Source organism: Loxodonta africana, chromosome 1, assembly GCF_030014295.1.
Source record: "Loxodonta africana isolate mLoxAfr1 chromosome 1, mLoxAfr1.hap2, whole genome shotgun sequence".
NCBI lineage: Eukaryota > Metazoa > Chordata > Mammalia > Proboscidea > Elephantidae > Loxodonta > Loxodonta africana.
Window position 1 is genome coordinate 31,245,187 of NC_087342.1, and position 12,589 is coordinate 31,257,775.

The 12,589-nt window shown below is 47.9% G+C and overlaps 1 protein-coding gene across 4 annotated transcripts in view; it reads right to left on the minus strand.

Moving 5' to 3' along the window:
• YEATS2 (YEATS domain containing 2) overlaps nt 1-8,528 on the minus strand; it is an 84,389-nt gene extending 75,861 nt beyond the window's left edge. For 3 of the 4 annotated variants that reach the window (XM_064279429.1, XM_064279406.1, XM_064279435.1), the window contains exon 1: nt 8,405-8,519. The gene's annotated coding sequence lies outside the window, so the exon portion shown is untranslated. Of the gene's footprint in view, nt 1-8,404 lie in introns of all 4 variants that reach the window. The other variant, XM_064279409.1, reaches the window with a different exon arrangement.
• Nucleotides 8,529-12,589: the final 4,061 nt, after the last annotated feature.

Genomic DNA, 12,589 nt, shown 5'->3' on the forward strand with positions numbered 1-12,589 from the left:
GCTTAAGAATATACACGTTGCTATATAGGGTCAGACCTAGGATCAATTTGGGCCAGTCCTCCATTTCCAATTTTGCAAAGCTAGATGTAAACAAGTTTGGGACAAAACAGCTATGCTAAACTGTCTATTCTGCTGCTTCCATTCGCTGGCGTCTTCCTTTACCCCACACTCCACCACTGCAACATACATCTTCTGGACAGAGCGAGCCATGTGAGATGTACAGAGGTCTGAGCTATTTAAGGTAAATTCTTCTTAAATTGACACAGGGAGGCCACGTACTCTGCCCACGGACGTGGTCACTGGAGAGGCTACAGCTTGTGACTGTGAAGTGGTGGACAGAAATCTGGAATCAGCAGAAAGTTATAACAGCAGATGTGGGTGGGTGTGGCTCGTGACAGGGTTCACCATGGTGTCTGAAGTGTGTGAATGCGTGTCTTTTGTGTGTTCCTCCGGCGGCTCAGTTCAGCAGGTCATGCTTCCTGCAGTCCCCCAGCAGACAAAATCACTCACAAGCAAACGTGGAGTCTGCATTATGCTCAGACAGCTCCCTAGGGTATTAACTGCACTGCAGCTACAGTACTGGCTGTACTGCTAAGACTGCGACGCAGCCACTAAAAACAATGTGCTGATACGGAAACATCTCTAAAATAAACTGTTAAATGAAAAAAAAAAAACAACAAGGTGCAGAACACTGGGTGCGTTTTCACTCCTTCTGTGAAAACTGGGGGAGAAGACAGATAAAAGAAATACTGGCCATGCGTTTCTTTCTTGCGGAGGTTTTTCTGGAAAGATCAAAAGCAGTCAACAGTAGTTGCCTTTGGGTGGTGCTTTTATTTTTCACTTAATGACTAACTATACTGTCTGAATTTTTTAACCACATGCACGTATTATTTTGGGGGAGGAAAACACCAAAAGTGCTCATGTGGGAGATGGATTATAGGTGTCTGTATGTCTCTCCCTGTTTTCTTCTTGCTTCTATTTAAAAAACAAACAACTAGAGAGAACGTGGAGCAGCTGGAACACGAATACACTGCTGCTGGGGTGTAAAACGGTACAATCACTTTGGAAAAGTTCAGCAGTTTCCTTACCATACGACCCAGTCATTCCACTCCTAGGTTTTTACTCAACAGAAATAAAAGTGTGTGTCCATACAGAGGCTTCTACACAATGTTTCTAGCAGCTCTGTCTGTACTAGTAAACACTGGGAACAACCCCAATGTCTACTACCAGGTGACTGCATAAACCTGGTGGCACACTGGTTAAGAGCTCGGCTGCTAACCAAAAAAAGGTCAGCAGTGCGAATCCACCAGCCGCTCCAGGAAAACTCTATGTGGCAGTTCTACTCTGTTTCCTATAGGGTTGCTATGAGTCGGAATTGACTCTATGGCAACGGATTTGGTGGTTTTTTTTTTTGGATACATTAAATGTGATATATCCATGCAATAGAATATTACTCACCATTGGTGAAGGGTAAGACAGTACACAACACTGGGGGAGCCAGCACAGTTGTCCAAGACAAGGTCACGGAAGCTCCACAGACACACCCAAACTCCCTGAGGGACCGAATTGCTGGGCTGAGGGCTGCGGGGACCATGGTCTCGGGGAACATCTAGCTCAACTGGCATAACATAGTTTATAAAGAAAATGTTCTACGTTCTACTTTGGGATGTAGAGTCTGGGATCTTGAAAGCTTTTGAGCAGCCATCTAAGGTACTCCACTGGTCTCACCCCATCAGGAGCAAGAGAGAATGAAAAAACTAAAGATCCAATGGAAAGATTAGTCCAAAGAACTAACAGACCACAACTACCAGGGCCTCCACCAGACAGAGTCCCATATAACTAGATGGTACGCGGCTACCACAACTGACTGCTCTAACAGGGATCACAGCAGAGTGTCCTGGACAGAGTTGGAGAAAAACAGAGAACAAAATTCTAACTCACGAAAAAAGACCAGGCATACTGGCCTGACAGAGACTGAAGAAATCCTGAGAGTATAGCCCCTGGACACCTTTTTAGCTCAGTAATGAAGTCACTCCTGAGGTTAACTCTTCAGCCAAAGATTAAACAGGCCCATAAAACAAAATAAGACTAAAGGGGCACACAAGCCCAGGGGCAAGGACTAGAAGGAAGGAGGGGGCAGGAAAGCTGGTGATTGGGAACCGAAGGTCGAGAAGGGGGAATGCTGACATGTCGCACGGTTGGTAACCAATGTCACAAACAGTATGTGTATTAACTGTTTAATGAGAAGCTAGTTTGTTCTGTAAACCCTCATCTAAAGTAGTTTTTTAAAAAATCATTTTGATATTTAAAACAAACAAAAAGAATATTATTCACCAATAAAAAGGAATAAAAGACTAATACATGAAACAACACGAGTTAACCTCAAAATAATGGTGCTGAGTGAAAGCTAAAAAAGGGTATATACAACATGGCCGCACTGATACAAAATGCAAACTCATCTACAGAGACAAAGAGCTGATCAGTGGTTGCCCAGGAGACGGGCAGGGTTACAGAGGAGAGAGAGAGAATGCAAACAGCACAGGAAAACTTTTGGAGATGATGAAATTTGTTTACTATCAACTGTGGTGACGGTTTCACAAGTGTATGCATGTCAAAACTTATCAAATGTGACACTACTCGTCTGTCAGTTTGTCGTACTGTGGGGGCTGATGTGCTGCTGTGATACCAGAAGTTATGCCACTGGTATTTCAAATTCCAGCAGGGTTACCCAAGGTAGACAAATTTCAGCAGAGCTTTCAGATTAAGACAGACTAGGAAGAAAGGCCCAGTGATCCACTTCCAATAATCAGCCCACGAAAATCCTACGGGTCATAGCAGAATACTGTCCGATATAGCGCTGGAAGATGAGCCCCTAGGTTGGAGGCATTCAAAATACACAGCAGCCACAACAACGGACTCCTGCATACTAACGATTGTGAAGATGGTGCAGGACCTGCCAACATTTTGTTCTGTTGTATGGGAGGTTGCCGTTAAGCTGGAGCCAGCTCAACGCAGCTAACAACAATATATGTGCAGTTTATTGAACATCAGCTAGACCTCAATAAGCTGTTTAAAAACACAAACACACACAACTACTAAATATGACCTGCCAAAAAACATATAAAGAATACCTAATGGGAACCTTCATACCTTGCTGGTAAGAATATAAAACGGTGCAGCAGCTGTGGAAAAGAGTTTGGCAGTCCCTCAAAAAGTTAAACATGACTGGCGTCTGGGGTCTTAAAAGCTAGCAAGTGGCCACCTAAGATGCATCAATTGGTCTCAACCCACCTGGAGCAAAGGAGAACACCAAACACCAAAGACACAAGGAAAACATGAGCCCGAGAGAAAGAAACGGCCATATAAACCAGAAACTCCATCAGCCTGAGACCATAAGAACTAGATGGTGCTTGGCTTCCACCAATGACTGCCCTGACAGGGAACACAACAGAGAATCCCTGATGGTGAATGTAGACCTCAAATTCTAGTAAAAAGACCAGACTTAATGGTCTGACTGAGACTGGTGGGGCCGCACAGGTTATGGCGCCTGGACTCTCTCAGCCCAAAACTAAAACCATTCCTGAAGCCAACTCTTCAGACAAAGATTAGACTGGACTGAAAATCCACTGCCGTCGAGTCAATTCTGACTCATAACGACTCTATAGGACAGAGAAGGACTGCCCCATAGAGTTTCCAGGGAGCGCCTGGTGGATTCGAACAGCCGACCTTTTGGTTAGCAGCCACAGCACTTAACCACTATGTCACCAGGGTTTCCTAGACTGGAATGTAAGACATAAAATGATACTGGTGAGAAATTCTCATAAGACCAGATTTAATGGTCTGACTAGAAGGACCCCAGTGGTCACGGCCCCCAGACCTTCTGTTGGCCCAGGACAGGAACCATTCCCAAAGCCAACTCTTCAGACATGGATTGGACTGGACAATGGGTTGGAGAGGGATGCTGGTGAGGAGTGAGCTTCTTGGATCAGGTGGACACTTGAGACTGTGTTGGCATCTCCTGCCTGGAGGGGAGATGAGAGGGTGGAGGGGGTTAGAAGTTGGGGAAATGGACACGAAAAGAGAGAGTGGAGGGAAAGAGCGGGCTGTCTCATTAGGGGGAGAGTAATTGGGAGGTGTATATGGGTTTTTGTGTGAGAGACTGACTTCTTTTGTAAACTTGCACTTAAAGCACAATAAAAATTACTAAAAAAAAAAAAGATACTGGTGAGGAGTGAGCTTCTTAGATTAAGTAGATAAATAAGGCTAAGTGGGGAGCTCCTGTCTGGAGGCGAGGTGAGAAGGCAGAGGGGGACAGGAGCTGACTGAATGGATGTGGGAAATCTGGGGTGGGGAGAAGGAGTATCATATTGTAGGGAGAGCAACTAGGGTCCCATAACAATGTGTCTATAAGTTTTTATACGAGAAACTGCCTGAAATCGTAAACTTTTGCTTGAAGCATAACTTATAGAAAGCAGATCAGTGGTGGCCAGGGAATGAGGGCGGGGAGATTGGAATTGATTGCTAAGAGATATAGGGTTCTTTTGGGGGGTGATGGCGATGTTCTGGAATTAGAGAGAACGATGGTTGTACAACATAAACAGTATACTAAAAACCACTGAAGTGTACACTTTAAAATGGTGAGTTTTATGTGAATTATATCTTAATTTAAAAAGGATACACTGACTCGAACTAAATTGATTTAAAAATATGATACATAATAATGTATCTATGTATAAATGAGCATTACAAATAAAGTTGAAACCCCCTCCATTTACATTCTCTGACTTTCACCCTGCCTTACCCCCACATCTCTCTTACGCAGCCCCAAAGCCCCGGTGGCTCACTCTTCAGGTGAGCTAAATAAACCAGCCCTGGCTGGGGAACCAGTTCTTCTACCTCTCTGTGCCCAGTCATCAAAGTTCACAAACTTGAACATCTCACAATTACCTCCCCATGGGTTCACATTTCTCCTCTCCCTTTTTTTTTTTTTTCTCTCCCTTCTCTCAGCTTACTGAAACGCTATTCATCCTTCAAGAATCAAATTAAATTCCAACTCATTCCTGAAGCACACGCCAGCCTTCACAAACGTTTTTTCCTGAATTCCCACGGAACAGACGATACAGAAGCAACCTGCTTCCTAAGTCTTGTCTTCTAGGACAGAAAGGTGCCCTGACCCCCGCCCACCCACTGTTCTGCAGCAGTGTAGAAAAGAGACCGAAAGGGGGCAGGATTAAAGGCAGAGACAGGGGTCGATTTAAGGAGGTAGCAATGAAGATTCAAAGAAAAATCTATGTGGAATGAGAAGAGAGGAAGTTCTGCTGAGAATCTTGCCTACAGAAATGCCCTTAAGGCAGGATGATGCCATCACAGGTGAACCGCAATCACGGACCCACACCTGAAGGCCCAGTTCTCCTCTCTCTACATACGCTATGATGAAACACTGGAAACAGTCCGCAGCAAACAGTACGGCATCCAGAGCACCATCACTGCTAGTGCTGAAGCAAGATGAAGGCATGTGCGACTGTACTGAAAACCTACAGGGGAAATTCTGCAAGCTGTGTGTGAAGCTGCATATAATTCAATACTTACAGAGCTCTCAACCATCAATTAGCAAACGACAAACACAAATAAAAAGACTGACAGAGGACAGGAACAGAAATCCACAGATGGCTAACGATTATGGAACAATGTTCAAACATACTAGTAATCTAGAAATAAAAAAACAAGAAACCACTTCTTATCTACCAAATTTAGTTTGAGGCCAGATGGAAGTCCGCTGTCTTGAATTAGGGGCACCGCTGTCTTTACTTCCTCCCATGTCATTCCATTGATCTAATCTGGCTTCTACCTCCCACTCCTAGAACTCTGGTTTGTAGTATCAGTGACCAAAACCAACAACCTTCACGCTGCCAAATACAACTGACCATCTAGCTAAACATCTCAGAAGCATGGATAAGATGACCAGTTCATCTTCCAGAAACTCATCTCTCTTGGCTCCCATAAACTAGCCTCCTGCTTTTCCCTCCTACCCTCTGGCTATTCCTATCTTCTTCCTCTGTTGTTAGCTGTGTAGAGTTGGCCCTGACTCCTGGTGACCCCATGCACAACAGAACAAAACACTGCCTGGTCCTGTGCCATCCCCATGATTGGCTACGGATGGTCCGTTGTGATCCACAGGGTTTTCAATGGCTCATTTTCAGAAGTCGAGCACCAGGCCTTTCTTCCTAGTCCAACTTGGTCTGGCAGCTCCACTGAAACCTGCTCAGCATAATAGCAACACGCAAGGCTCCAACGACAGATGGGTAGTGGCTACACATGAGGTGCACTGGCTGGGAATTGAAGCCAGATCTTGCAGGCGGAAGGTGAGAAATCAACCACTGAACCACCACGGTCTCCTTCTTCCTCTAAAAGACCTCCAAATGATGGAGTGTCTGAGCCTTCTGCACTTCTCCATCTATACTGTCCCCAAGGGCGCTCATATCCCACACCTTTGAATTCACCTATGTAATGCCTACTCCCAAAGTTTTATCTCTAGCCCTGGCTTCTCTCTTTCCTGAGTTCCAGACCTGTACATCCAATTGCCTCAACATATTGACTTGATAACTAATATGCGTCTCAAATTTAACATGTCCAAGATAGAACTCGTTACTTTTCCCACCTCAAATTTCTTTCCCTTCCACTCACTCTTCTCCATCTCAGTAAATGGAACCATCACCTACTTATTCAGTTGCTCAAAACAGATGTTAAAATCAAAGACATCCTTGATTCCTCCCTTTCTCCACAGCAACCCATTACCAAGTCTTGTTTATTCTACCAATAAAATATTTTTAACCCTTCCCTTCATCTCCATGGTCATCAGCCTAATCCAAGCTGTAGTAAAAAGCATCCTAACTGATCTCTCAGCTTCCACTCTTGCCCCCCTCCTCCACACAGCAGTCAGATTACCCTGCTTCTCTATATAAAACCTTCAGGGGCTTCCCACAAAAAACAACAACAACAACAAAAACCCTAATCAGGGCATCATCTGTCCCTATATTTGAAAGAGTATAAAACCCGTGGCCATCGAGCTGATTCCGACTCACGGTGACCCTATGGGACAGAGGAGAACTGCCCAACAGGGTTTCCAAAGAGCAGCTGGTGGATTCAAACCAACTTTTTGGTTAGCAGCTAAGCTCTTAACCGCTGAGCCACCAGGGGCTCCCCCCAAAATACACCCAATAATATATTTCTTTTCTTGTCTTGCTTGTCCGTATTTTTAAAAATTATTTACTATTTGTTTATTAAAAAGACTGCTGAATATTATATATTACATCACATTTTTACATGTTAAGGAAAGGGTAAATGGGAAATCTTATGTACAACTCTAATTATAACTTAAGAAACATGCATAGATGAAAATACTACCAAGCATACATCAAAACTCTAAGAATGGACATGTCAGGGCTGTGGGATTATTGGTGATATTTTCCCCCCTGTTTTTTTGATAACAACATTCATAAAAAAAAAAAAAAAAAAGATTGTTATAAACCTCACCGTCTTCTGCAATCTGGCCATAACCCACAAAACCAGCCTTTCTTCCAAGTACCGGTCCTTACTTCCCCAACCTTTCCGCCCCAACCCTTCACTGTTTCTCAGATCTGTCTGTGGCACCACCCCTGGAATTTGCTGCAACCTTTCTAAATCCTTCATGGGGAAGGGGCCGGCAGAGGTGGCTACAGGTTGGAGGGAGGTTCCAGGATTCTCTGGGGTAAAGCCACAACTTGCTGGGGCCAAACCTTACCTCCAATCCCATCAGTAGGCCACCAAGCTTAACACCTTGAGAACTTGGCCCCTGTGGCTCCAGGGACGCTGCACTCCTTGCAGAGCTCCATGCCCTCCGAAAAGGACTCCTCCCTCCACGCACCCCCAGATTTCCTCCACACACCCCCAGGTTCCCTCCACGCACCCCACATTCCCTCCACATACCCCCAGATTCTCTTCAAGCACCCCTGCATTCCCTCCATATACCCCCATTCTCCCACGCACCCGCACATTCCCCCACGTATTCCAATTCCCTCCACGCACCCCACATTCCATCCACGGACCCCGCACTCCCTCCACGCACCCCACATTTCCCCCACGCACCCCACACTCCCTCCACGCACCCCACATTCCTTCCACGCACCCCCACATTGTGGCTTCCCGCTTGCTAGACTCCCGGACATACCGCTCCCCCTACACCCTCCCCTCTCCGCAGCCCCGGTTCCCTCCCTGCCCTCGGCGCTGGGGGCTCGCGGGGTCGGGCCTCAGGGCGACCCGCCGGCGTGGGGGAGGGGCACACGTGCCCGCGCCGCCCCCGCCCAGACAATGCCCGGAGTGCGGCCGCGCGCCCGGCCGGCCCCATCCCGCTCCCGCCAACACTCACCCCTTCTCGGGGTCTCCAGCTGAGGCGCGGGCCGCCGAGCGCCACGGGAGGGCCCAGGCGAGGCGAAGGAGCGGCCGCCGCCCGTACACCCACCCCACCACGAGGCCCCAGCGCCCCAGACCCACGGAAGAGCCCGGCTAGTCCGAGCCCGCCCACCTCGCTCCGCCCCTCACGTCACAGCGGGGCGGGGCGCGCGCACCGAGGGCGGTGGCGGCGGCGCGCGCGGCCCCGGGGCGGAGCTCGCAGGGCTGCGGGCGGGGCCTGAGCCGAGCCGGGACTGGGCGGAGGCTGGAGCTGCGGCTGGACCCGCCCCCGCCCTGGCGGTGAACCCGGCCCTGGCGGTGACCCTGGGGGGCGCGGCCGGGCTGCCTGGGAGATGTGGGCGTCGGCTCTGGCAGCGGCACCCTCATTTATCATTCTTCTCCTAGAGCCAAGAAGATGGTGAATGCCAGCCCCAAGTTCGACAGAATAGCCACTCATTCAGCTGACATTCCGCAATAATAGCAATAGCCACTATGATTGGTGTGCGTGCCATCAGGTGCCAACCTCTACACGCGGTGCTAGGGACGAATGTCAAGAGTTATCACTAAACCTTTTTTACAGATGCAGAAACTGAGTCTCAGAAAGGTTGGGACTTGCACAGGTCACACCAGACCCACCGCCTCGGAGTCAATTCGGACTCGTGGCTACTCTGTAGGGCAGAGTAGAACTGCCCCATAGGGTTTCCAAGGAGGTGCTGATGGATTCGAACTGCCGACTTTTTGGTTAGCAGCAGAGCTCTTAACCACTACGTCACCAGGGCTCCGCAGATCACACTGGTGAGTGATAATCCATCAAGTCGTTTTCCTCCTAAACATTTCTTGAGCCCACTGTTCCCTCCCTTCTCCCTGTACTTCCCGAGCCAAGACCCTGTAATCTCTCCGCCCAACCATTGCAGCAGCCGCCCAACTGTCTCCAGGGATCTCCTTCTGCCCCCTCCCCGCCCCCATCAATCCGCACTCCTGACTATGTGAAGATTTACTACCGGAGCCAGGGGGTGGGCTCAGGGAGCTTCACCTTATTTTAGACTTCACATATATGTAATCCATATTTTGGATGTATATAAACCCAAAACCAAACCCGTTGCCGTGGAGTCTATCCCAGCTCATATATTTAATAAATTTAAAAAGTAATATACTCCTCTATCCCCAATAGCAAGGCTACTGCATTGCCCACAGTATGTTCTCAAAAAGTATTTGTTGACTAAATGAATAATAGGGACAGAAACTGGCTCCAAAGTCCTTTATGATGCTAGGCCTGAGGGAACAGGGGAATTTATAATAAGCCATCCTGAGGTACTGACCTTAATATGTATAAGGGGCAAAATAAAAAAAAAAAAAACCACATCGATGTCAAGTTGATTTTGACTCAAAGCAACTCCATAGGACAGGGCAGAACTGCCCTATAGAGTTTCCAAGGAGCACCTGGTGGTCAGCACTGCTGACCTTCTGCTTAGTAGCCGTAGCTCTTCGCCACTATGCCACCAGAGTTTCCATACAAGGGGCAAAGACAGATCAATAATAATATTTGTGTGACAAACTTCTATTGCGTTTCTATTCTGTGTTCCATCACTTTGTGCCAGGCACTATGTTAAGCACTGAGGGTACAGACATGAACGAAACAGAGTCCCTACCCTTGTGAAGTTTAGTCTAATTATCCTTTAACAGGGAAACCTAATCTAATCCGAAAGGCCAGGAAAGGTTTCCCTGAGGAAGGAACATTAAGCTAAGCTTCAAAGAGAGAACAGAAACTGGAGAGATAAAAACAAATTTCATGGAGTAAGAGGTCACATGAGTGTGTCAATGTTCCCCCCCTTGGGTTTTAACCCTGAGTGGGTGCACAGAAATACTCAGGTCAGGGCTGAAGCCCACTTCTCCTGGCCTACCTGGAAGGCTGCCTGATTCTTGGAGAAGTCCCAGTCTGAGCAGGGCTCAGGAGCAGACGGTGGCACTGTGGAAAGAGAGGAATCTGAGATAATGCTGCTGGGTGTCTACCACTTGCAAGTGGGATGTTAGAAATCCAGGCTTCTCTATATGCCCCCGGCAGGACATGCAGCTAGCATATGGTTGAGAGCAAAGGACAGACTAATGGGTACTGTGCTGGGGGCCAGGTGACCCTGAACCAGGGGCCTCGTGGTGGACTGATTGGTGAGGAATGGCTGCGGAATGTGGTTGAGGTCCCAAGATGGGCAGTGCCAGCAAGAGCTGAAGTGTGTCTGAGTCAGCTGGCAAGAGAGCAGGGATGGAGGGATGGGGGTGGGAGGGTGGGACATCAGACTCTGAAGGCGTTTGTGATGGTTAAGATTGTGTGTCAACTTGACTGGGCTGTGATTCCCAGTGTTTTGGCCGTTGTATAAAGCTGTGATCACTTTCCTATTGAAATTTGGTATGTGATCGCCCCCATGATGGAATCAGCTGAGTGGTACCAGCAGGGGTGGGGCCTGGGGCGGCTCACTGCCCCCTCAGCCTTCATCTCTCTGCCCCCTCAGCCTTCATCTCTCTGCCTTCAGCTGTCTGCTTCCTTCCTGCTTGCGTTGCAAAGTTTGTTGGCTTGTTCTGGATCTAGCAGCTATCACTTGTCTGACCTCTGGTTCTTGGGACTTGAGCTACCTGCTTACCTGTCCATCTTGGGATTCGCCGATCTTCACAGTCTGCGAGCAAGAGTCCTGCTCCCCGACCTGCCTCTCTTGGGTTCACTGGCCCCTGCAGCTAAGTGACTCAGGAGAAAACTTGCGGTGGTCTTGCCCGCCGACCTTGGGGATTCTTCGACCATCACAACTTGTGAGTGGGATCTCTGCTCCCCTACCTGCTCATCTTGGGTTCACCAGCTTCTGTGGCTCCGTGAATTGAGAGAGGACTCTATCCTGATCCAAGGACTTGGGACGTTCCAACCCCTACAATCGTGTGAGCTGTTTCCTTGATATAAATCTCTCTCTATGTATTTACACACATTACTGGTTTTGCTTCTCTGGAGAACCCAGCCTAACACAGCATTGAAGCAACAGATCATGAGATTGCCAGCCAACAACCTCGGTTGCTGATGACAGCAGGGTAGTGGTGACCAGGAGTGACCAGGGACATGGCAGCAGAGACCAGTGAGAGCCCAGACTATAGCTCACAGCTCTGCACACAGATCTGAGGCCCCTCTGATTATTTGCTCAAGGCTTCTCCTTCATTCTATAGACCATCCTGGGAAAGTCACAGGGGAGGCGAGGAACACTTCAGGTAGGGGTACAAATTTAGGTTTAGCTCACTCCCCATTAGGAAAGGGAGCCCACAGAACCTATGCATCATTTAAAGAGAAAAAACATAAGCCACTGCAGTCGATTCAATTCTGAATCATTGCTATCCCTATAGGACAGAACAGAACTGCCCCTCAGGGTTTCCAAGGCTGTAATCTTTACAGAAGCAGACCGCCACATCTTTCTCCCACAGAGCGGCTGGGTTCGAATCACTGACCTTTTGCTTTGCAGCTGAGTGCTTAATCACTGTGCCACCAGAGCTTCTAAGGAAACAAAGTGTGCATGCCACTGTGGTGCAAATGATTAATGGACTCAGCTAGTAACCAAAAAGTTGGCGGTTCAAGTCCACCCAGAAGCACCTTGGAAGAAAGTCCTGATGATCTACTGAAAATTTGGCCACTGAAAACCTTATGGAGCACAATTCTGTTCCAACACACATGGGCTCACCATGAGCTGGAATCAACTTGACAGCAACTCGGTTTTTGGTTTTGGGTGTGTGGTGTGTATATTTCAATAACAGAGAAAATAAGCTCTACTGGGGAATTGTGCAGGGGAACCAAATTTCATGTGGAGGCAGAGAAGTGAAATCTGAAGGATGTAGGAGCTGTTGGAACACGATAAACCTGAGACAAAGAAGGAAGACTAGGCTTACCCGAGCAAGAACAGAGTTGCTGGGGATGGGGCTGAGGGTTAAGCTGAAAGAAGACCATGCAGTGCGTGGTAGTTAAGAGTGTGTGTCAACTTCACTAGGCCATGATCCTCAGTGTTTTGGCTGTCGTGTAATGTTGTGATCACATCCCTGTTGAGATTTGATCACCCCCATGATGGGATCTGCTGTGAGTAGCCTATCAGTTGAAAGGGAGTTTCCTTGGGCATGTGGCCTGAATCAAGTGTGGACAGACGTT